The 23430-nt window shown below is 35.9% G+C and overlaps 1 long non-coding RNA gene across 1 annotated transcript in view; it reads right to left on the bottom strand.

Moving 5' to 3' along the window:
- The window catches only part of LOC137490330 (uncharacterized), a 144308-nt gene extending 128064 nt beyond the window's left edge, over positions 1-16244 (bottom strand). The window contains exons 1-2 of the long non-coding RNA XR_015498004.1: positions 16160-16244; positions 15793-15954 (exon numbers count right to left, since the gene is read on the bottom strand). This is a non-coding gene — a long non-coding RNA (uncharacterized LOC137490330). The remainder of the gene's footprint in view (positions 1-15792; positions 15955-16159) is intronic.
- Between the last annotated feature and the right edge of the window lie 7186 nt (positions 16245-23430).

The following is a 23430-nucleotide window of genomic DNA, read 5'->3' on the forward strand; positions in this document are numbered from 1 at the left end:
TAGCAACCACCTTAAACACCCTAGCAACCATTTAGCACTCAAAAAGAACACCCTAGCAATGCATTAGCAACCATCTTAAACACCCTAGCAAGTGCCTAGCAACATTTTTGCAACCAAACAGAACAACCTGGCAACCACTCTGAACACACTAGCAACTGTCCAGCAACACCTTAGCAACCACCTCAAACACCCTAGAAACACCTAACCAACCACATCAAACACCCTAGCAACACGTTAGCAACCACACAGTACACCCTAGCATCGCCTTAGGAAAAACTCAGAACACCCCATCAACCGCCTAGCAGTAAACATGCCAATCCACACTAGAAACATGCTTATATATGTAGTGATCTTTTTTTACCAACTGTTTCAAACTTCTTAAAAGGACTTCAATCATTAAAAACTTTGAAACTACTTCAAACTGTCAGACTGGGCTTTCTCGAGCCACCATAAAGTTTGTCTACCAACTTTAAATTTCTAGTTGGAATGTGTGTATTTTAAAGTGGACACAGGCCACCTATAGAAATACATTATGCACCTTCTTATCAACGAATAACCACCTACAATTTGTCAAAAGAGTATTTTTAACTCTGTGGATCAGACACTCTCTCTTTCAGCCACAAAAGAGGCACAGAAGTCAGGCTGAATGTCAGAGTTCCCTCCACACATACAATACCTGAGAGTCCTTGGAGAAGATAACACAACAATCCTAATCCACTTGCATTTGGCCTCTCTCAGCTCGCCGTGAAACAAACGTCAGCCGCCGAATAGCCTTCAGACATCACTACACAATTCTCTGAGACTGTGATCTGGAGCCGAGAAGAGAAAGACAGATTAGGGTTTATGGAAATGAATCTATCAGGTTAAACTCTGACAGGAAAATTGTGCTGTCCATGAAGTTGTAACAAAGAGGAGCCACTCTGGTGGTGCAACTGTTTTAAATGTGATTAGGAGATTGTTTAAACAAAGAAAGAGGTGAAGAGAATGAAGAAAGAAAAGAGAGAGAGAGAGAGAGAGAGGACAGCAGACTGGGTGATACAGCACCCTCTTCTCTCACTCTTTTAATTAACTTCAAGGGTGAAGGTGTGAAATTTAATAAAGGGAAATTAATAGATGCCAAAACCAGTGTGCTGGCACGAATAAATTAATTTCAATCAAAGGAAATGGTCTTGCATCATTGTCCAGTGTGTGTGTGTGGAGATCAGAGCAGATGGAGGAAGGCCAAATGTATTCCAGTGTGTTTCTGAAGGGTTGGCCAGTGTTTAATGTATGTCCGGACGAGACTTTAAGGCAGGTGTTACTGTCTTGTTTGGGCATCTGAAAAGGCTTTGTAAGCAAGAAAGAAAGAAGTCAGTATATATATCCGCTTAACAGCCAACACAGGCCCATTGAGAAAATGTGCCCAGGGTTACATTTTTGTTAACCAACAAATATGTGCTCGCTGGTACATATGGCTGCATTTTAAGGTAGTCAGAGAGGGGTGACCGGTAGTCAGAGAGGGGTGACCGGTAGTCAGAGAGAGGCGACCTTATGACTAAATAATTCGAGAACCTGCGAGACCTGGTGTGTGACCCAAAATGGCATTGTCTGTCTGCTAGACCGCAAACAATTTCGGTGAGTTTTCCCCCCCCACTTTTCTCCACGTGTTTCACAAAAATAGCACTAACAGAAACTGTCCACAAGGAATTCCAAAAACTCCAAGAAGACACTCTCACTAAAGATAATAGTTTCTTAAAGGACTCAGTTAATGCACATTCCACTCAGCTCACTTCCATGGTCACAGAAAACAAATCGATGAAAGAAAACATTTTGGACTTACAAGCACGTAGTATGAAAGACAATCTAGTTTTCACAGACATCATGGACCAAACTCCAGACAACCCTGAAAAATTATTCAAGCACTTTTTGACAAAACAACTCAAACTAGAAGCAAAGTAGAGTCGAATGAGGTACGAGTCCAGTGAAGGATGATTTCAGAAATCAGGGAAAACAAAATCCAAAAAAAGCAGTGTGAGACCATAGTAGAAGCATGTGGCCCATAATGTTTTTTTTTATTGTAGTTTGTTTTTGAAAACACTAATGGTATGTCAGACGAGATCAATCTATGTTTATTATGTATAACGATTACCCGAAGGGGTTCTTATTGGACATGCATGATGAGGACATTTCCAGAAATGTCCACAGAGGCCCCTGGTGGATTTACAAGAAATAGCATGTATGAAAAAACGTGCCTTGCTAACATATTTTAAATTGTCAAAAATAAACACAGCACCCTCTAGTGGATTTGTGAAAACAAAAACTGCAAGAAGACAGTACAAAAAACATAATTGTCGGTAATGTAGCACTTTGCACATATTTCCAATGAGCCTGGGTTTATAACAGCAGTATATATCTAGGGTTCTTAATGCAAAGTCTAAAGTGCATGATGCAAAAGCATTTTGTGGGCATGACTGATTCCACTTTTGTGTGTTCAAAAAACTTATTTCCAAACACACATCCTATTCTTGTGTCTCCAAAACCAAAAATAAATAATATTGCATTTTAATCCTTAATTTTTTTCATATGTAAAGATATTTGTGTATTGCTGTACATCCTGTGTGCATTAAGCGCTTGGACCTGCATAGCTGCATAACTAACGTGCTCTGCGCTGGACTTTAGACCAGCTTTTACTTGGTCAATGGCGCGGTCTATTTTAGTTTCTTAAAATATCATGTGCCAACAATGCATCTTAACACACCTCCTTTATGGACCAGCTCACCCATGAGTCTACAAAGTGGCGCAAATGGATTTGCTATTTAATCAACGTGGCACAAAACGTGAAAATTAGGGTTGCATTGGTCTGAAAATAGCAACAAATCATTTCAAACACTCCTTATTGTATAATGGGGTCCCTAGTATTATGTTGAAGCACATTACAAAGTAAAAAAAATAGATGGGTATTAGATTATAATATAATAATTGTGATGACGTTTTCTAGCACAGTGGTTAGCACTGTCGTCTCAAAGCAAGAACTGGTTCAAACCAACTCACACATACATTTTATAATATATGGTTAGTTAGTAGTTTCATCCCTCGGGTATATGTGGGCAAAAGAGAAAATGCAAATGACTTTAAAAGGATAACTGCAAAAAAATCTCTTAAAGGAATTTATGGTGATTTTGTAAGAGCTTAATCAGTAGAAAGATTGAGGGAGAGAGGGAAAAAAGTGAAATCAATCAGTTAAAAGTCAGCAACCCTGTAAAGACCTTAATAAGATGTTAAAAACAGCAAGCTGAAAAGCTCATTTATGCCTGCTTGGTCCTGGATGCTTTACTGCCATTGATTAGCTGGGCTTCTCTGCACACTGAACCACAACAAACAACAAAACAAATACTGTTGTCGAAGAACGTTCACACATCGCAAACCTTCTCACACAGATACTGAAAATCCTCCACAGACTCATCTCGGCAGATCATTCTCCTTGATTCATTAAGAGTCCTAGCAGGATCCGTCTCATTCATCTGCTCTCTGATGAGAAGTGTGATTGTCCACCCCAGTGGATCCGTGTCCAATAATTCAAACCCAAAGCTGTGGATTAAAATTACTGCATTAAATCAAAGTTAATCTCCTTTCACTCATTCAGACTTTTTTTTTAGATTCAGGTTCCAGACCAACTTTGTGTTCTTTCAGGGTAGAAATGTACATTTCCTCAAATTCTCATGATTAATTTGTTGTGTTAAAACACCAGGGCTTTGATGTACTAACATCTACACATTGTACCTCTTTTACACAGACGAAAACAAAATCAAAAAACAGGTAGTTAATAGATAATCATATGATGAAACAATGCTCATCACAAACAGCTTACCCACAACCAGAGAAACATTCTAAACTGTAAACGGTGCTCAGTGTCATTCACACAACTTATAAACACAACAATGCAATAAACTTCATGCTTATTAACAGAATTTTGACCATTAAAATAATGGCCTTTTTTTACTAAACAGATCTCTTAAACCATTTTCCAGGTGACGTTTGACGGTTGCCATATTAGTGAAATAAATGACCAAACTAACAAATAATGCCTGCCATGAGTATAACCACATTCACCATCGAGATGTGATATTATCACTCTCGTAAAAGAAGTTTGCTTTTACAATAGAAAAAAAAATACAGTTATCCAACCTTAGTGACTGATAATTCCTCCCATTTTGCTACTTGCGCAAAGCAGTGGCAGTTGAGTGCGTGAAGTGTCCAACATTCCACACTTCTGTTTAACGGTTGAATAAGTGCATCATCCGGGTAATTAAAGTGAACTAATAATTTTTTGAGTTTTTTCAGTGAATGCACTACTTACGCTATTTATATAACAAAATGGCATAGAATAGAGCATAGTATGTAATTTGGGGAGCACCTTTTGCTTTTGTTACTGTGTTAATGTCTTCTCAAATGTGCAGAAGATATTGTACATATTAAGGAAAATCTGGAGAATGTGAAAAGGCATAACAGAGCGCAATACAACAAAACCTCCCTGAATAGTAAACTGATGGCCTGTTTTGTTTCTTCAAGCACAGTAGCAGTTTTTAATAATGTGCTGGCTTCTTTTTCCCTTGCATCTGCCATAAATGTTTTAATTGTTTTTGTGTGAGCCAAATGCCTTAAAAGTTTACAGTTTAATGATATCCCTGCTAAATGACCACCAATAGCTATATTTTCACCAAACTTTTTTTTAAGCACATTTTGTAATATTGCATTTAAAAATGCTTAATAGAAACACCAAGATGCTCTAAACATTAAAACAAATGCACATACAAAAACAAATATGCACAACTGAGTAGGATGACATTTTTATCTAGTAAAAAAGTGCATAAACTATGATAGAAACACATTTACCAAACAATTTCCAGCATGTGCAGCCAAAACGTAATGTGGTATTGTTTAATTACATCATATGATAATAAAAATGTGCATAATGGGATGGCATTAATGGTCAAATTAGTGAATCGACCACATCATGAAATATCTAAAATATTGTTTTGGTCATTATAAAATTTCTCAGCCAAAGTCTGTCATCAAAGTGGTTCAGTAGTATAACCTCCCAAAACTGTATTGTCTGGAACTAGAGGTCTGCGCGAGATTGATTTTTTTAGTCTCGCTCCAATGAGGTTTTATTACACACTCGACCGCATATTCAGCCTTTTTTCACCCACTTCCCGTTTAGAATAGTTTTCTACCCAACCTGACCGTTCCTGCTAAATTTAGATCTGGTTTCCAAAAACTCACATTTAAATTGGGTACTACCAAAAGAGAGAGATGACAGATAAAACTGTAGTTTGTGCAAGGACTGTAGGCTAAATATCAGTTTTGTTTGCCCCTTTGTGATGAGACATGAGGGTCGCCTCAAACCTGAGGTTCCAGTCATGTGACTGCTAAGGGGTAAAACTTGAGTATTATCACATCCTGCGTAGGGCAATTTTTTTCCATTTTCATCTAAGATGCATGACTACCATACATCATGCTATAATGTATAATGTTAGACCACCTGCTCCTACTCAAATTCAAATTACACCAGTTACCGACCGCTATCGCGTTTTATTCTAAATATTATTCCCATGCCACAAGAAATCTTGTCGGGTCTCGTGACACTTACAGACGTCAAACATCCAAAAACCACTGTGTATTGATTGCATTTCATATTCTGTGGAGCTAATCATTTTTATACAAGAAAAAAACACCCAGATTTCTGTTTTCCTACAACAGCAATCTCCACTATTCTTTTTTGATATTTGTCACCAGTTTATCAGGAAGTGATTGTTTTGTTCTAGTTGACTGATTAGATGGAAAGTATGCTTTATTTGTAAATGTTTTGAGAAGGGTTTAGCTGCAGACAGGGTGCAGATGCAAGCTGAGCTGCATGCAATAATTTTAATGCGAACACCTAACCCCACTCCTTACACTATCAACTATGCATCAGTCACTATGCATTGTGTCTGAGATTGCATGTCTGTGACCAACTTGCATATGCAAGTCTGCATCGAGATTCTATTGGATGTTTTTTTTGTGTATACTGTAATTCTAATTCACATCTTTCAATGGAAACATAACTAATACGGTGCACTGTTTTAAAGTATCATGCATGATTAATTGCCTGCATCTCTACTTCAGCTAGATTTTCTGTATTTCTCTGAATTTTGTTGTAACAAAAAGTTGAAACTGTGATGCTCAGACGTTATTTAGGGCTGTTTGTGTAATTGTCTGGAGTGTGTGGAGTTTGTCAGTGTGCTGTGACACCGAGAGGCCTCAACGCTGCCACTAATGAAGAAATATCTGTAATGGTGTCGACTGACCTTGCTGTTTGCGTGTGAGTGTGCGAGTGTCTGTAGATAAATGTACTGAGCCTTGTAAGAAGGTCATTGAGCTTCATATTATAACAACTGCAGTGCTCTTTAGCTTCCTCTCTCTCCCTCCCTCCCTTTCATTAAAGACAGTAATACAACAGTTACTACCATTTGATACAGCAATTACTCTATTAATTACTCCTCCTACTACTATTTGCAATAATAATAATAATAATAATAATACACAAATGAATAATCAAAACTGTAAACAAAATAAATGCAATGAATAAATGATAATGGAAGCTATATTAATGAGAGAATTTGTGAAAGTGTTTCTAGAATTGTGGACAAAAGAATCTGCACAGAACAGTATATACTTTAATAAGCTTGGTACGATACAGCACTGCAAGATTATGAAATGCTTTGTAGGTCAACACAATTATTTAATGCAGAAATCGTGATGAGTAGTTCAAGCAGACATGATCACTGGTGAACAAAGTATACAAATGTAGTCTTCAAGATAAAACGGATACCTACTTTTACAAGTTTTTTCACATGTTTGTACACTTAAAATGCTTATTATTAATTATTGATTAATTAAAGTAAATGTAAAAGTTGGCAGCATATGTTTACTTTTGGCAATAAAAACAATTATACAAAAATTATAATTACAATTATTTTTATTGCCAAATGTTGCCATTTGTTGGCAACTTTTACTGGTTATTAATAATTTATGGTAAAAATGATCAGTAACACTTTACTTGTAGGGGTGTTTACAAAACATGACACGCGTCATAAATATGACCCATATTTTTTTGCATACTTATGCAAAGTTGACATTTTAAATGCAAAGACAACCTGAGTTTGTCATGGCAACTCAACATTATCAAGACAACAAACTTGTCATAAATCTGTCATAAACATGCTTGTCATAAATATTGTTCTGATCACTTTTGTATAAGAAACAAACTAAATTTGTCATTAAAATTTCTAAATAATAATAAACATGTTAATATATTAATAAAATGTTTTAAACATTTCATTATGTGTACTAAAACAACTTAATATTTTAAATCAGATGTAGTTCACAAACAAATGAGAGTCCTCAGATTTATATAAATACTATATGATTTTTATTTACATTAACAGATTCTACATTTGGAATTAAAGGTGTTTTTTTGCACAGGCTGGCTCAGAGGATCTCCTGTTCTTGAGCTCATTTTAAGCCAGACTGATTAGATGGATTATCTGAATTAGGGGTGCACAATACATCACTAAAGCATCGATATCGCAATATGCGCATCTGCAATAGTAATATCGCAGGATATGGAATGTTGAGATTATATTTTAGCAAGAGCCATAATTTCATAAACATGACATTTGTGGAGTTTGACCATAATAAAAGTTTATCATCTGCATGTGTTTTAAAGCCTGTGTCTTAAAACTTTTGCATTTTGGCACAAGAACTGTACATTTTGGTAAAATTAATAAAGATCTATTTTATTTAACTATTTAAAGCACACACGCACGCACGCACGCACGCTTACACACACACACACACACACACACACACACACACACACACACACACACACACACACACACACACACACACACACACACACACACAGTTTAACAAAAAGGCAAGCTTAAAAGTAAATAAGTACAAACTATGAACTAATACTAATTTAATAATGATAATAATAATAAGCAATAATAATAATAATAATAATAATAATTATTATTATTATTATTATTTTTATTATTATAAAGGTTTCTATGTACATAAATGTTAGAAATACGGTGCAAAATCCAGCATAGAATGAATAATGTACAAAACTGTAAATACATGTGTAGTAGTTATAGTTGAATATTATACAGTGTTTTTACATATGATCATTACATTTCTGGTGAAATTTTTATTCATGTTGCAATATATATTGCAGAAAAACAAAATATTGCAATGTAATTTTTCCAGTATCGAGCAGCCTTATTTTGAATCAATGAATCAATATTCGGAAACTCATTCTGACCAAATCATTTGAATAGATAAATCATTAATTTTTAAAAGGTTAACTGAAAAGTATCGGTTTGTTCATGAATCAGACACACTATGTTTCAATTTAAAATAATGAGGAACAAAATGTTTATAAAATGAATTGGTGTAAAATATGTAATATCATGATTTGTGATGTGGTGATCTAAAAGTAAAATAATTCCCAAAATTCTCCAATAAAAATAATAATGATAATAAAAAAGAATTCATTACTGTTGACCACTGGATTTTTTTTTCAATTAGCTGTTGCTTTACACAACTACATTATAAACTATGTAATAAACTAGGATGTGTGCTAACAGTGAACTGCTCACACCTCAACCATCTAAAACCCCCCAGAAAATAAGAAGCACAACTGATTTAAACTCGCCTAACAAGATATGTTCCCTGACCTATCAGCCCCTGTATGTGTGTGTGCTATTGAGAGATGTGTTCTCTCTCTCTGCCCACTGTCTGATTGTGCAGATAGCTGTGCCGTCTCGTTTATAAGCTCCGGATGAGGAGACAGGAAACACGGTCTGGCCAGGCGAGATATTCGCATTACAACTAGTCAAACTCTCTCCGTGAACCAAACTCCCACATGCTGTCGGCTCCGAGTCCAGCTATCACACTTCCATCCTCCAAATCACTCTGCAAACTCTTGTGCTCTTCCTCTAGGGAGCAAGACCGGGTGACTGCATACTGGGATCTCCAGGGAAAGATGACTGGAAATGGGTTCTTTTTTTCCAGAGACGAGAAGGATTGAAAACTCATGAGTGGACACAAGGGCGTCTTGATTTAATCTTGGCATTTGATGGCAGTTGGAGTGATAACGTGTGTATGTGTGTGTGGATGCTCTCAAATGGCTTTTTTCCCCACGCCTTTTCATATCACATTTGAAAACTGTGTGATACAGTAGAGGAAGCATAAATATCTATTTTTTTCCATTATTTTCTTTCTTTTTCTTAATATTTTCTGTTTTTATTTAGATAAGATTGCAGAGACACCAACAACTGAGTTCCAGAAGTAAAAAAAAACACACATACATTTCAAAACAATTTTGTTAGATTTTTTTAAACAAAAACACATACAGATGAAGTCAGAATTATTGGTCCACATTTTTTTTTCTTTTTAAAATATTTTCCAAATGATGTTTAACAGAGCAAGGAAATTTTCACAGTATGTCTGGTAATATTTTTCATCAGGAGAAAGTCTTATTTGTTTTAGTTTGGCTAGAATAAAAGCAGTTTTTAATTTTTTTATAGACCATTTTAAGGTCAATATTATTAGCCCCTTTTTTTTCGATAGTCTACGGAACAAACCATCGTTATACAATAACTTGCCTAATTACCCTAGCCTGCTTAGTTAAGCCTTTAAATTTCACTTTAAGCTGTATAGAAGTGTCTTGAAAAATATCTAGTAAATTATTATTTACTGTCATCATGGCAAAGATAAAATTAGGTATTAAACTATTACTGCTATTAAATTAGTTAATAAACTTAAATTAGTTATTAGAGTTATTAAAACTAGAAAAATGTTGAAAAAAAATCTTTTCGCTAAACTGAAATTGGGGGAAAATAGGGGTGCTAATTATTCAGGGGGGCTAATAGTTCTGACTTCAACTGTAGGTGTTGTCGTTGATATTTAACAAAAAACATGTTTATGCTTGTGTATTTGTTTGCAATAATTGAACTTCTTTTAAAAAAAATTAATAGCTGTTTAATAGAAGAAAGAAGAGTTCATGTAAAAAAAACAAAAAAAAAAAAAACATTAAAGAACACTAATTAAGATATTTTAGATAAAAATCCATGATTTCATTTTTGATCATCTATAGGCATTATTGGTTCCAACTAGTTCAGTGTTCAGAAGGTACCAAAATTATCCTAAAAACAGACCATGGGCTTTATTATTTATCAACTTTTGTTAGCTATTTGGACAAAACTGTGTGTAGGTATAGTGTGTCCACTGTCATATTGGAGTGATAGAAACACAAACAATAAATCTTTTCTTCAATAAATCCTGATGTTAACAGATCCCAAATCACAGAGATTTTGAGACCCATCACAGTGTGATGTAAGAGTGGTTTTCCCGCCCACTGAATTGATTGATAGGCCACATTCTCCTATAATAACATCTACAGTATACACATGCCAACAGAACATTGTTTTTGCAAATAAACTGAGATTAAAGTATTTGTTACAACTCTCTAAATTTAACTTCTCTAAATAAGTTAAAACGTTTTTAAAACAATTTAAAAGAATGAGGAACTAAATATTTATTAAATTAATTGGTGTAACAGATGTAATATCATGCTTCAATATGTGGTGATCTAAAAGTAAAAGTTTCCCAAAATAAAATAAATAAAAAAATTCTCCAATAGAGTTAAGTAAAAGTAAATAAAAATATTCATAAATAAATAAAACTTCATCACTGCTGACCATTTGAAACTTTCAAATAAACTGTTGCTTTACACAACTAAATTATAAACTGTATAAAAATAAACTGGGAATATAATATTTGCATTTTAAATATTACTCTCTGTGATTTTTAATGTTTTATTAGTTTAGAACGTTTTTAAAACAGAGCATGTTTGTTATAAAAAGTCTAAAATCGCAATGTCAATCTTAACCACTATAATCACCACGGCTGCATGGTGTCAGTAATTGCTAATATGTGTGTGTGTGTGTGTGTGTGTGTGTGTGTACTGCAAAGGACATACATGTAAGACTCATTTCAGAAAGGCTTGAAAAAACTCCACCACAAAGACATAAAATCAATTTACTTAGTATTTTTGACTAGTGACCTTATTTCAGCTTCATCCGTGTCTGTCTCTATAACTGACTACTGTTTATCTGCTGTAATGCAGGAAAAGTAGACCCGCATGTGGAAACGGTGGGCGGGGAGAAGCATCTCTTTTGCATTTAAAGCCACAGGCTACAAAAACAGCAACACTGTACTCAGACACCAAAGTGGACAGATTCTGGAGGATATAACAATTAATCTAATGGGTATTCTGAGCTGAAACTTTACACACACGTTCTGGAGACATCACAGGTTTCTCTTACATCTTGTAAAAGGGCTAAAATAGGTGCCCTTTTAAAATCTAAGTACATGCTCTAAAGTGCACAGTGCAGTGTCGGCATTTGTCTTCTGAGGCGCAAGTAATTAATTAAATAAAGAAAAGATTTAAAAAAAGCTTCTCCTACTGCAGCCAATTCCGTTTTTCTGTTAATATTTGGTGCCAGTAAATCAAGAAGTGACGATTTGTTCACTTTGACTCATTGGATGGAAACACTCCTTATTTGCACATCTTTTATGCAACATTTCTGTTTTGCGCATACATTTAATTCACATATTTGGATGGAAACATAGCTAATAATTTACAATCCGTTCAAGGCACATTATTTTTTATCAATGTTCTCTTGGATAAAAGCCATGATTGTGCTACCACAACACACTGCTCAATTTGATCAATTTTAGCATTAATGGAAGCGCAAAATGCATTATAGTCTTATTTGCAGTAGTGGCAAAATTTTAGTAAGAGCTCTTATGGGTTATATTTTAGGAAAGTGACAAACAACTTTTAGAGTTATTTAAGTTGGACAACATTTTGGCACAAACAATTCCACCAATCAGAGTCACAATGAGCAAAGTGTGCCAAACAAGATCTTAGCTCCACCCACTCCACTGAAGCACCACAAGCAGGACTGACAGCGTGTGTATGTGCAGATGCTCTCAAGTAGCTTTCTCACCCCTTTTCGCATCATGTTTGAAACAAGTGAGCAGTAGATAAAGTGTGAAGATGCCACTCTGTTTCTCCATCCCTTCAGCCCTGTGCATATGAAGCGACGTGTACATGAGACACCCTCCGGAAAGAGCAGACAGAATCAGAGGCTACAAGGTCAGGTTGTCATGGCGACGGGGAGCACGAAGATGATGAGGATCCTCCTCTTCCTCCCCTCAAATGCCAAACCTGTCCGTCCTCATTAACCTCCGAGCTCCTCCGCTCCCACTCCCTCACACTTCCTTAGGCATACAGACGCCACTGTCATGTCAGCACTAAAATATATGCGGTTGACTTCTGTTGATCTCAGCCATAACGTCCTCTGCATATAAACATACAGGAAATAATTCAGCTGCCGATCTAAGTGTGAGGTATTGTGGTGAATGTGGGATGGCGGATTTGAAGACCGAAGGCCGACAGGAGACAGGCGGTGAGGGTGGCGGAAATCTTTTATGGCACTGAGCTGCCTGAAACAAGTGCGTTACAGGAGATAACTCGTCCCTGGGCTGAGCTGTGTTCTGGATGGCCGGTTTAGATTGGGATTTTATTAGCCGCACAAGCTCTTTTGTGCTTTTAAAACCAGGGAGCCTGGGATAATTTAAAGTTAGAATAACGTGAGTATTATTTCTGCCCTCTGGGGTGTAGCTTTTTTTTAAAAGATCGCTGGACTGTGCATTGCTAGTGCATTGTCTTATACATCTAAAATATAAACCTAGGATGCATATATATTTATATTGTTTTTAGGACTTCTTGGTATTTTTTAACATTTGAAATTCATATTTGTAGTGCGGTACAGTCAAACTTACAATCTTTCATGGACTTGTTATGGGTAAAATCCATTGTTTTCTTTCTTTTTCTTAATATTTTCTCCTGTTTTATATAGAGTGCAAAAGCTGGTAAAAATAACAACATGGAAATTGATTTTAACAATGACTGACAGTTATGTTGTGACCTTGGAGGTTGTTAATCAATAGTATAATAATTGTATTAAGCTTTGGATTAGATTGCATTAATTCAGCTTCTTTTAAAAAGAATTGTAACAATTGTGTAATACTGGAATCAATCCCAACATAGGCTTGTTTTAAAAATGTAGCCCTATATACATTTCTAGAGATCGTGAATCCTGTAGCTGGCTGCATTTCATCTTTAAAACGTATGCTACGGGGCGGTATGACGGTGTTCCTTTTTTCGTTTACCAGCTGATTGCTTACCTCCGTATGGACAGCTTTCCTAATGTTACTAGTTTGTTTGGTAGCTCACCATGTACCTTGTGGGACTTGAGACAAAGAGCAGACTTGACCATAACAATGGGATTCATGTCCTGTGAAGAACAGTTCCAGAAAGTGGGTAAGGCAAAAAACAAAAAAGCTAAAAAAAAAAAAAAAAAGTAAATAACAGGGTGTGAATGTAGTAAAATCAGGTGAGGGCTTTTCTTTTTCTGGATTGCTTTTAATAACTGTCAGTTGGGTTTAGGGAAGGAGGTGGGCACGTCAATCTGTGTTTTTTCAAACACTATTGGTTGGGTTTAGGGAAGGGGAAGGGTGGAGGGATCGGTCGGTTGGTCAGTCAGTAAATCAATCAGTTGCCAGCGGCCTCTGGTAGATTTACATAAGAACAACAGGTGTGAATGGTACTCGCGAGAGAAATTTGAGATCTGAAAATGCAAAAATAAAAATACATTACCCTTGATGGTTTATGTAAAATTCTACCAATCAGAGAAAAATGTGACTACTGTACTATACTAAATATAATAAATACTATAGTAAATAGTTTAATAAATGTACAGTATTGTTTATTGTTTGTTCATGTTAGTTAATACTATGAAACCTTACAGTAACATGGGGCTGTGGGATTTGGGGAAAATATGTAATTGCAATTTTTTTTACAGATATTACGATTTCGATTTGATTTGCGATGTAATTTTGTAGTCGAGCTTCAGATCAATAATCTGTACTGTAGCTTCTTACTACTAAAATGCCATGAGCGAAATTGAAAAGATATTTACTTGCTTAAACATTTATTCAAATTGCTTTTAAAATACTCAGAAATTAAATATTTATTTTTCTTTAGAGCAAACCGTAAACAAATAAAATGACCATACCTTTCTGTAAACAAGTTCAACAGTAATGTAGCTTATATATATATATATATATATATATATATATATATATATATATATATATATATATATACACACACACACACACACACACACACACACACACACACACACACACACACACACACACACACACACAAAACAATACACAAACCAACATGGCTGAAACAACTCTGAAATTGTACTTTTCTGTTGGTTGCTACTAGATTGAGTGTCACTGGCAATACTTTCATTTGACTTTTTAGCAAGACACACCTCATTTAGCTGCCTCTGGTGCTTTTTTAGGTGCTGGTTGTTGTATTTCCTCCTGTGGCAGCAATTCTATGACAGCTCTTACAAATGGCCTGTTTTGTTCAGTGTCTGTGACTTTGAAATCAAAATATTCCCATTTTACCAATGTTCTGTTTTTCTTTTATATAAATTCATCTATTAATGCTTTTGAAGCGACAGATGCCATCATCCCACTTGTATGCAATTTCCTGTTCGTTTCTTTTTTGTTGTGGGTGTTGAGCATAGTTTAATTCTGATTGGGCAGAACGAAAGTGTGCTCACTCGATTGGCACATCACATGCAGTCACGCATTTGCACTGTGTAGCAGAAATTAAATAACATTCAGTTGAAGTCATAATTTTATAGATAAAGTCTCATATGTTTTATTTTGTCCAATTAATAAAAGCAGTTATTAATTTTTTAATAAACATTTTAAGGTCAAAATTATTAGCCCCTTTAAGATATATATTTTTTAATAGCCTAGAGAACAAACCATCATTATACAATAACTTGCCTAATTACCCTAAACTGCCTAGTTAACCTAATTAACCTAATTAAGTCTTTAAATGTCACTTTAAGCTGAATAGAAGTGTCTTGAAAAATATCTAGCAATATACTATTTACTGTTATCATGACAGAGATAAACTAAATCAGTTTATAGAAATGTGTTATTAAAACTATTATATTTCGAAATGTGTTGGAAAAAAAATTCTCTCTATGTTAAACAGAAAAAGGGGGAAAATAAACCGGGAAGTAATTATTTAGGTGGGGGGTAATAATTGTGACCTCAACTGTATATATTTCATATTGCAGCCTCTTGCGGATAGCTAATTGCAACGTATCAAATTGCGATTTTAATTTCGATTTATCGCATAGCCTTACTGTAAAGTATTACTGGCTTTTTTTCAAATCTCTTTTAAAAAAATAAATAGTAAACCTCTAGAAAGTGTAATTGGAAATCATGTTTTGAGGTCATGAGAAAAATAGGTATATCACAAATCATGTACTGTACATTTAAATAAAACAAATGTCTGCTTATTCCGTCAGCTATTTTCATAAAAACTAAAATCGGCACAGAGCTGTTTAAGGTCATTTAAAATTATTATATTTACAGATGCATTATAGCATCACATTGCCATGGCAATGAAGGTTGAAATTGGATATAAGTTTTTCACTGAACTTACCAAAGCAAAACAGTGAATATTTGAAAGTTTACGGATTGGAAAACATCCCTTGACATTTTCCTGAGTGCGAAGTGTGTGTTTACCTTTCATAAGGCTGTTGTTTGTGATGGGCTGCAGGTTGTCGACTCCATGTATAGATCCCCTGCATCAGATAATCTCTCCCTCTCTCTCTCTCAGATTGAAAACCTGAATGTCAGTTTGAGAGGAAGAGAGTCAAGCTGAACTCAAGAAACCAGACCCTGTTACTAGTGAAAAAAACAGAAAAGATGGCGAACAGTTAAATGGATAAAGCAAGTCAAATAGAGACAAAGTGTGCTACAAATTCATTAACGCTGACAATTAAATGTGTCATCTCTGTTTCACACTCGCATTACTTCATGTGAAGGTGTGACACTGAAACGATGCACTAATAAAGATCCAGTACCTGGCCTAAATTCTAGAGTGTATTACCCAAAATCCATTGCAGCTCAAAGCCCACATTAGGCTGTATCCAGGGCTCACCAAACAGCGCCCTACACTACTTGCTGATTAGACTGCTTGTTCTTCGCTGCTGTTTCACACTAATAATAGACCGGTCCTGAAAAATTTATAAGGCTGTCTCTCCCACTTTCTCTATCGCACACATACAAACACACACTCAGACACACTCTTGTTGTCTACGCTTCAGTGGGGCATGAAATAAGTGACTAAGCACTGACCTATGCGATTATTGGAGAGAGAGAGAAGGGTTGGGTTATATCCTATTTTTAAAATGATTGATTTGGACGGGCCCATTTTTCTTTCACAGAGATTAATTTGCCTCTGGGTCCTACAGCTGCAGACCACCACTGTTACAAAAAAACCCAAAAAACATAAACTTATATGGATGGTTAAATTGTTGTCCAAGATAGACAAATTCATCTATTCGTAATTAGACTTTACCAGCTAAACATGTTAATGATCCTGAGCAGTTTTTCATTATTTTCATTGCAAATATGCATATTTTAGATGTTATATATTGCAGATGCTGCATGTAGCAGTTAATGCCGTATTGATATTGCAGTTTTTTCAGTCGATAACAAGCATTTGTCCAACCCGTTGTCACATTTACAAAACTCTAAACACAATTAGCACTGCTCTTTTGTGGCCAAATCATTCACACATTTCATGTTGTTTTCACCTAAAATGAAGTCAGTTATTTCTACAAAGTGTACATTTTCTTAACTGACAAGCTACAGTATACCTCCCAACAAAATTATGGATTATTTTTGTAGCATTTACGAATGTTAACACACAACATCCCACAATAGCAAAAACAATATTCCAAACCTTAGATACAGTATAAAAGTCAGCGCCAATAGCCTAGTGGTACTATGCACGAAATATATGGTATAACCGACATGCTCATGGTGACCTGAGTTCGATTACAGTTTCCTAAACTCTTAACATGATTAGCACAACATCAGTCTATAGGCTATATAATTAACACATTTTTTTATTGCTTTGATACAAAATGCACACAGCTAAGACCAATTTCAAGTGCTTGAACTTCTTTTACACACAAGCTTAGGCTCATGGTTTTTGCAATGCAATTTGTAGAAGCTTTTTTTCCACATGCAGAAGTGGCAGACCTGTATGGTGAGCCAAGCCTGGTTACGATGGCTGGGCCATTTAGAGAGATTGCCCGAACAGAGAGCTGTTAAGAAAGTGTACAAGCTAAAGCCGGAAGGAAGGAGACTTCCTGGCAGGCCACAGAAGTGGTGGTTAGACAACATAGAAGAAGATCTACATTTCCTAGGAGTGTGTGCTTGGAGAAATCAAGCATTGAATTGGGAAGGCTGGAGGGGACAGGTTGAAGAGGCCAAGGCCATGGCATCGCTAGAAAAAGCAGCTTTTTTACAACTTTTCTTTTTCTTTTTTTTGTTACAACTGTTTTATTGATTTTATTTCAATTTGAAGTTTTCATTCATATAAGTTACCAAACTATATAGATATTTTATTCATTCTGCTATGAAACCAATACAATCTGTTACATTTCTAAACATTTTATTCTTGTAGGGATGGATTTTACTCAGAATTAAAATGTGCCCTGTAATAAGACAACAAAAAACTCTAGAATCTTAAGAAAAGGGCCCAAAACAAACTGACACATTCTTGCCCTCCTTCCTCAACTTTGCTTCCCCTCTGGTATTGATAAATAGTCAGGTGTGACAGGTAATAAGGTTTTGTTTACTATCTTTGATAACTTTTGATTAAATCCCAACAGACATTTAAGTCACTGGTTGACTTTAACAAAATAACCATTCATTGCTCCCATAGGGTATTTCAAGAAAAGGACAAAAATGTCTCGGGGTAACAAGTCTGTGTCCAGACTGGTCCGTAGTGCAGAGCTTTCACACCTAGACTATTGTTTCAAAACCTGTGCTGTTTGCTCAGTTAGCGCAATTTGTTTGGCAATATGTGAATCCAGCAATCGCACTCGGATCCGCGCCAAAACTATCTGTTCGAGAATTGCAGAGGACTGATTGGAGCAGTCGGCACTTCAGCTCGGAGACTATTCGGTTTCTGGTTATCTCTGATTTAACAAGTTTTTTGGAAATGACTACATATACTACACTTTTAGTAACAGTAAGCTGGAGACAACCAAACTAATTGGGTAAAAGTTAACCCTGCATCTTCCGACTAACTTTGAGATCCTGTCTGAGAGAAACACATAAACCCTGGGTGTGAAAACTCTGTGCAGCATTGGGTCCCTAATGAAAGTATAACTAAAGGGTCTTGGATCAAATATAAATCAAAACTCTAAATTGACTCAAGAATGACAAATATGATTCATTCCTAATTAGAAATACAGTCTAAATTTGACAGTCACTTGAAATTGGATTAAGGTTGAATTCGGAGTTGAAAACAAATATAAATAAATTTTAATGAATAAAACAATTCTTTGTAGGAGCGCTAAAAATTCTTACACGCATGTAACCTTCGACCATTCATCATATTTCACCATTTGGCTAATAGAATGCAATCTTATATTATGTATATATTTTGTTAACTAATGCTTTAGATGCTTTTGCTAAACTGATACTTAACAACAAAAAAGTGAGAGGTTACAACCACTAAAAGGTTCCTCAATACCTAAGAATCGCAGTGTTAAATCTTTGGCACATCACATGCTATCAAGTCTACAACAGTCCAATGTGGCATGTAAATATATCTATGGTTACAACTACTGTACTATTAATTGTGAGGCTAGTATGTTTTTATCGACATCTATTGTGGATATGTACCCCTGTCTATATTTCTGGAGAGTTGAAATTATGTAGCCAGAGGTACCATTGGCTGCATTTCTTCCTTAAAATGAACGCTACAGGGTGGTACTGTATAGCGCCGCTGACAGCTTCTGTTTATTTAAACCAGGGGTGCCCAAACTCCGTCCTGGAGGGCCGGTGTCATGCAAAGTTTAGTTCCAACCCCAATCAGACACACCTGGGCTAGCTAAACAAGCTCTTACTAGGTATTCTAGGAACATCCGTGCAGGTGTGTTGTGGCAAATGGAGCTAAAATCTGCAGGACACAGGCCCTCCAGGCTGGGCACTCCTGATTTAAGTGCTACCAGCTGACCGTTTACCTCCATGCAGATGGCTTTTGTGGTGTTGCTAGCTTGCCCAGTAGCTCGCCGCAAATGCTGGTGGAATTGGGAGACAGAGTGGAGTTGACCTATAGGATGAGGTTTGAGTCAGGCAAAGAATGATTCCAAAAACCAGGTAAAACTAAAGCAAAACATAAATAAATAAACAACAGGCCGAATACATGATCAAATTACATGGCTGCGATGGCTTTTCTTTTTCTAGATTATGGAAGGGGGTAGGTGGGTCAGTTGGTCAGTCATTCAGTTGACAGGAAGCTGGCCTGGTTGGCTTTAGTGCATATTGCGCCCTCTGGTGGGTGGATTTACCCAAGAAGATGTGCAAGAAGAATTTGTGATCATCAAAAAGCATAAACAGCGGACTCTGTTGGTGTTGCAATAACAAAAACTGGAAGAAGACATACCTAAGGTTATTTCACTGTTTCCAGGAATGTAGATCTGGTTATGTATCCACAATGAGCCTGGGTTGATGTTTACTAACTGCTTTAATGAAGTCAAGTTCTGACCCAGGATGACTTTCTCAATAATGAAGTATTAGGGCTTGCCTGATCCTAATAGTGATGTGTTTGAAAACCCAGATTATCCCTGGTCTATTCCGGTCACCACAACCGTTCCACTGACCCCTCGACAAAGCAAATTATTTTTGTTAACTTGATAGAGAGAGAGAGAGAGAGAGAGAGTGTGTGTGTGAGAGAGAGAGAGAGAGAGAGAGAGAGAGAGAGAGAGAGAGTGAGAGTGAGTGAGAGAGAGAGAGCTTTTGAAAAGTCTTTTGAGGCGTCTCATGATGGATTCTTTTCCCATTTTAACATAATACAGAGTCAAATCAATCTGCAGAAATTTGCAGGCAGCCGCAATAAGCTTTTAAAGAGCTTTGTGTGTAATCAGCACAAGAAGGGATTCAAGTCCCCAAGCAGAGAAAGCAAGCGTGAGAGAGGGAATAAGAGAGGGGAAATCGGAAAGCCCTGCTGGATTTTTCATCTAGAACAGCTGTATTTAGGTGGATTCGCGGCTGGGTGTAAAGTGTGTGTAAAATTAAATGATATGATTGTGTTGTCACTCTCCCTCTTGGTGGGCTGAAGGTTGCTGATGAGTTTCCCTGTGAGTATAGTGTGTGTATGTGTGTGTGTGTGTGTGTGTGTGTGTGTGTGTGTGTGTGTGTGTGTGTGGGATTTAGAGCTATAATTGTGTGTGCATGTGTGTAATTGACTTTATTTATATATTTGTTTATAACCTTTAGTAAGGTGGCCCTGGGCAGCACAAAAGCTCTTGTAAAACAAATAAAATAATTAGCCTTCAACGTGACATTGTTATCCGACAGCACTACAGCGTCAACAGATGTGATATATTTAAATTCTACCATTCAAGCTGATCAAAACAGAAAACAGCACTGAGCTGGTTAGATTTACGACTGGGAAAAATTATATTAGAGAGAAATCACTGCAGGTTGGCTTGTTTTAGTGGTTTGATATTTGTTATTAATGGCTCAAAATTATATGTATATATATATATATATATATATATATATATATATATATATATATATTAGCGCTGTCAAAATTAACGCGTTAACGCATACGATTAATTTGAAATAATTAACGCATTAAAAAAAATTACGCAATTAACGCAGTTCCAGTTTTTTTTTTTACTTCCTGTTGTGGTGGACGTGTGTTCAACATGCAAATAAACATGGATAAGATCAAGGAAGCACTTTTTAAAGGCAAGTTTCAGTATAAAAGAATTAATGTCGCATCTCCAGGCTATCCAGGTCGATCATGCGTGTTGAATTTGAAGGGAGTCACTCCAGCGCGTAGTGTGTGTGTGTCAGGGGTTGAGTGAGTGACGTATCTGAGTAGGAGAGTGTGCGCGCGAGACGTACATAAAGAGCGGTGGGGGTGAGTTGCGCACAATGTCCCTGAAGAGTGGCAGGGGCGGACTATGGCGAGATTGTCTCCTTCGTTCGGTTATCCGTGGCACTATCCACTCGCCATAGCGGACTGGCCATCGGGAGCACCGGGACATTTCACGGTGGCCTGACGGTCAGTCTGGCCTGCCGCCGTGCCGTCGATTACCTCACCTTGACATGCCATAGGTTGCTTGCAGCTTGTTGGACACCTCAAATCACGAATCAGGCGAGCGCGATTACCATAAGGTCCAATCATTTCAGTGACGTAGCTATTTGCATATAACTTATGATACTAGCTAAAACTTCAGTCAGGCAAAAACACGAAACGTAAACAGAAAGGAGGAGAAGAGGGAGCGCATAAAAAGAAGAAAAGCCCTAGCCATGGAAGCAGAAAAATGCAGCACAATCACAACTACCTTTGCGACCAAGGGAGCAGGTTGGTCAGAATACAGCACATTTACAGTTGAAGTCAGAATTAGCATCCCTGAATTATTACCACCCCTGAATTGTCAGCCCCCCTGTTTATTTTTTCCCTATTTTCTTTTGAACTGAGAGAAGATTTTTACAACACATTTCTAAACATAATAGTTTTAATAACAATTTTTTTAATAACTGATTTATTTGATCTTTGCCATGATGACAGTAAATTATATTTTACTAGATATTTTTCAAGACACTTCTATACAGCTTAATGTGACATTTAAAGGCTTAACTAGGTTAGTTAGGTTAACTAGACAGGTTAGGGTAATTAGGCAAGTTATTGTATAATGATGGTCTGTTCTGTAGACTATAAGAAAAAAATTATAGCTCAAAGGGGCTAATAATATTAACCTTAAAATGGCTTAAATTAATTACTGCTTTTATTCTAGCTGAAATAAAACAAATAAGACTTTCTGCAGAAGAAAAAATATTATCAGACATACTGTGAAAATAATTCTGACTTCAATTGTATATAATCATTTGGTAGATTTACAGGAGATTATCATTTATTTGCGGGCATCCGGGAGTCTGTGCATTTGCGAATACTCCCGCAACTTCTGGGAGACTTAGGATGTCTGGACTGGACTGTCTTAGCAACTGGATAAATGTAAAGAAAGACTGAGTAAAAAAGTTTCTACTTTATAATTCATGTTCTCAACTCACAGCAATACAACTTTACATTGAGTACAATTGTTTGTATTCAATACTTTATTGTTATTATTAATTTCCATTTTCCATATCTGCAATGCCTGTATTTTTTTTTTTTTTTTTTGCAGTCCACTTAGAATCCAACTTGGAAATCAATGTTTTCTTTATTGGCATTGATTGTTTTGAAATTTAAATGGCATTAACATGCCTGTGTTTTATTTCTGTAATAATTATGGCTGTCAAGCAGGATCTTGATGGTTTATTGCAGGTATGTTGTTTACATGATGAAATCTGTTACAAGTTAAACAAAAATTCGAATGAACAATTATATTTAGAATTTAAATAGTTTTTGTTTTGCTTTTACATTAATTCTACATTTGAATAGCCAAAATTACACGTTTCAGTATCTTGAATACGATTAATCGCGATTAATTTTTTTTTAAAGTGCGATTAATTAGTTAATTTTTTTTAATCGATTGACAGCACTAATATATATATATATATATATATATATATATATATATATATATATATATATATATATATATATATATATATATATATATATATATATATATTTTTTTTTTTTTTTGGCTGAAGATTCAGTTAAAGTTTTAGTAGTTAGTTAATGTAAGTAGTAAGTCAGTGTTAGTTAATGTATTTACAAACAAGAGCCAAGAATGAACAAAGATTGTGCATTGCGTTAATGTATTATTAAAGTTGTGCTTGAACATATTATTTAACGCATTGTGATTTAATAAGAACTAACAGTAAATGAATGTATTTGCATTATTATTAACAAAGCTTAATAAATGCTTGAAATAAAGTATTGTTTATTGTTTGTTCATTTCAGTAAATATTAACTAATGGAACCTTCACTTAGAGTGTGACCCAGTGTCACAATCACCAGCGATCTAACCCTTATAGATTGCTGGAGAAAATTCACTTTTACCAGGCTACAGTTCTGCCACCATATGACCTACAACTCCCTTCAGGCACCACACACACACACCTGTTCCTGTTTTTCATTGATTACACACACACACACACACACACACACACACA

Source organism: Danio rerio, chromosome 8 (genome assembly GCF_052040795.2).
Source record: "Danio rerio strain M-AB ecotype USA chromosome 8, GRCz13ab, whole genome shotgun sequence".
NCBI classification, from domain to species: Eukaryota; Metazoa; Chordata; class Actinopteri; order Cypriniformes; family Danionidae; genus Danio; species Danio rerio.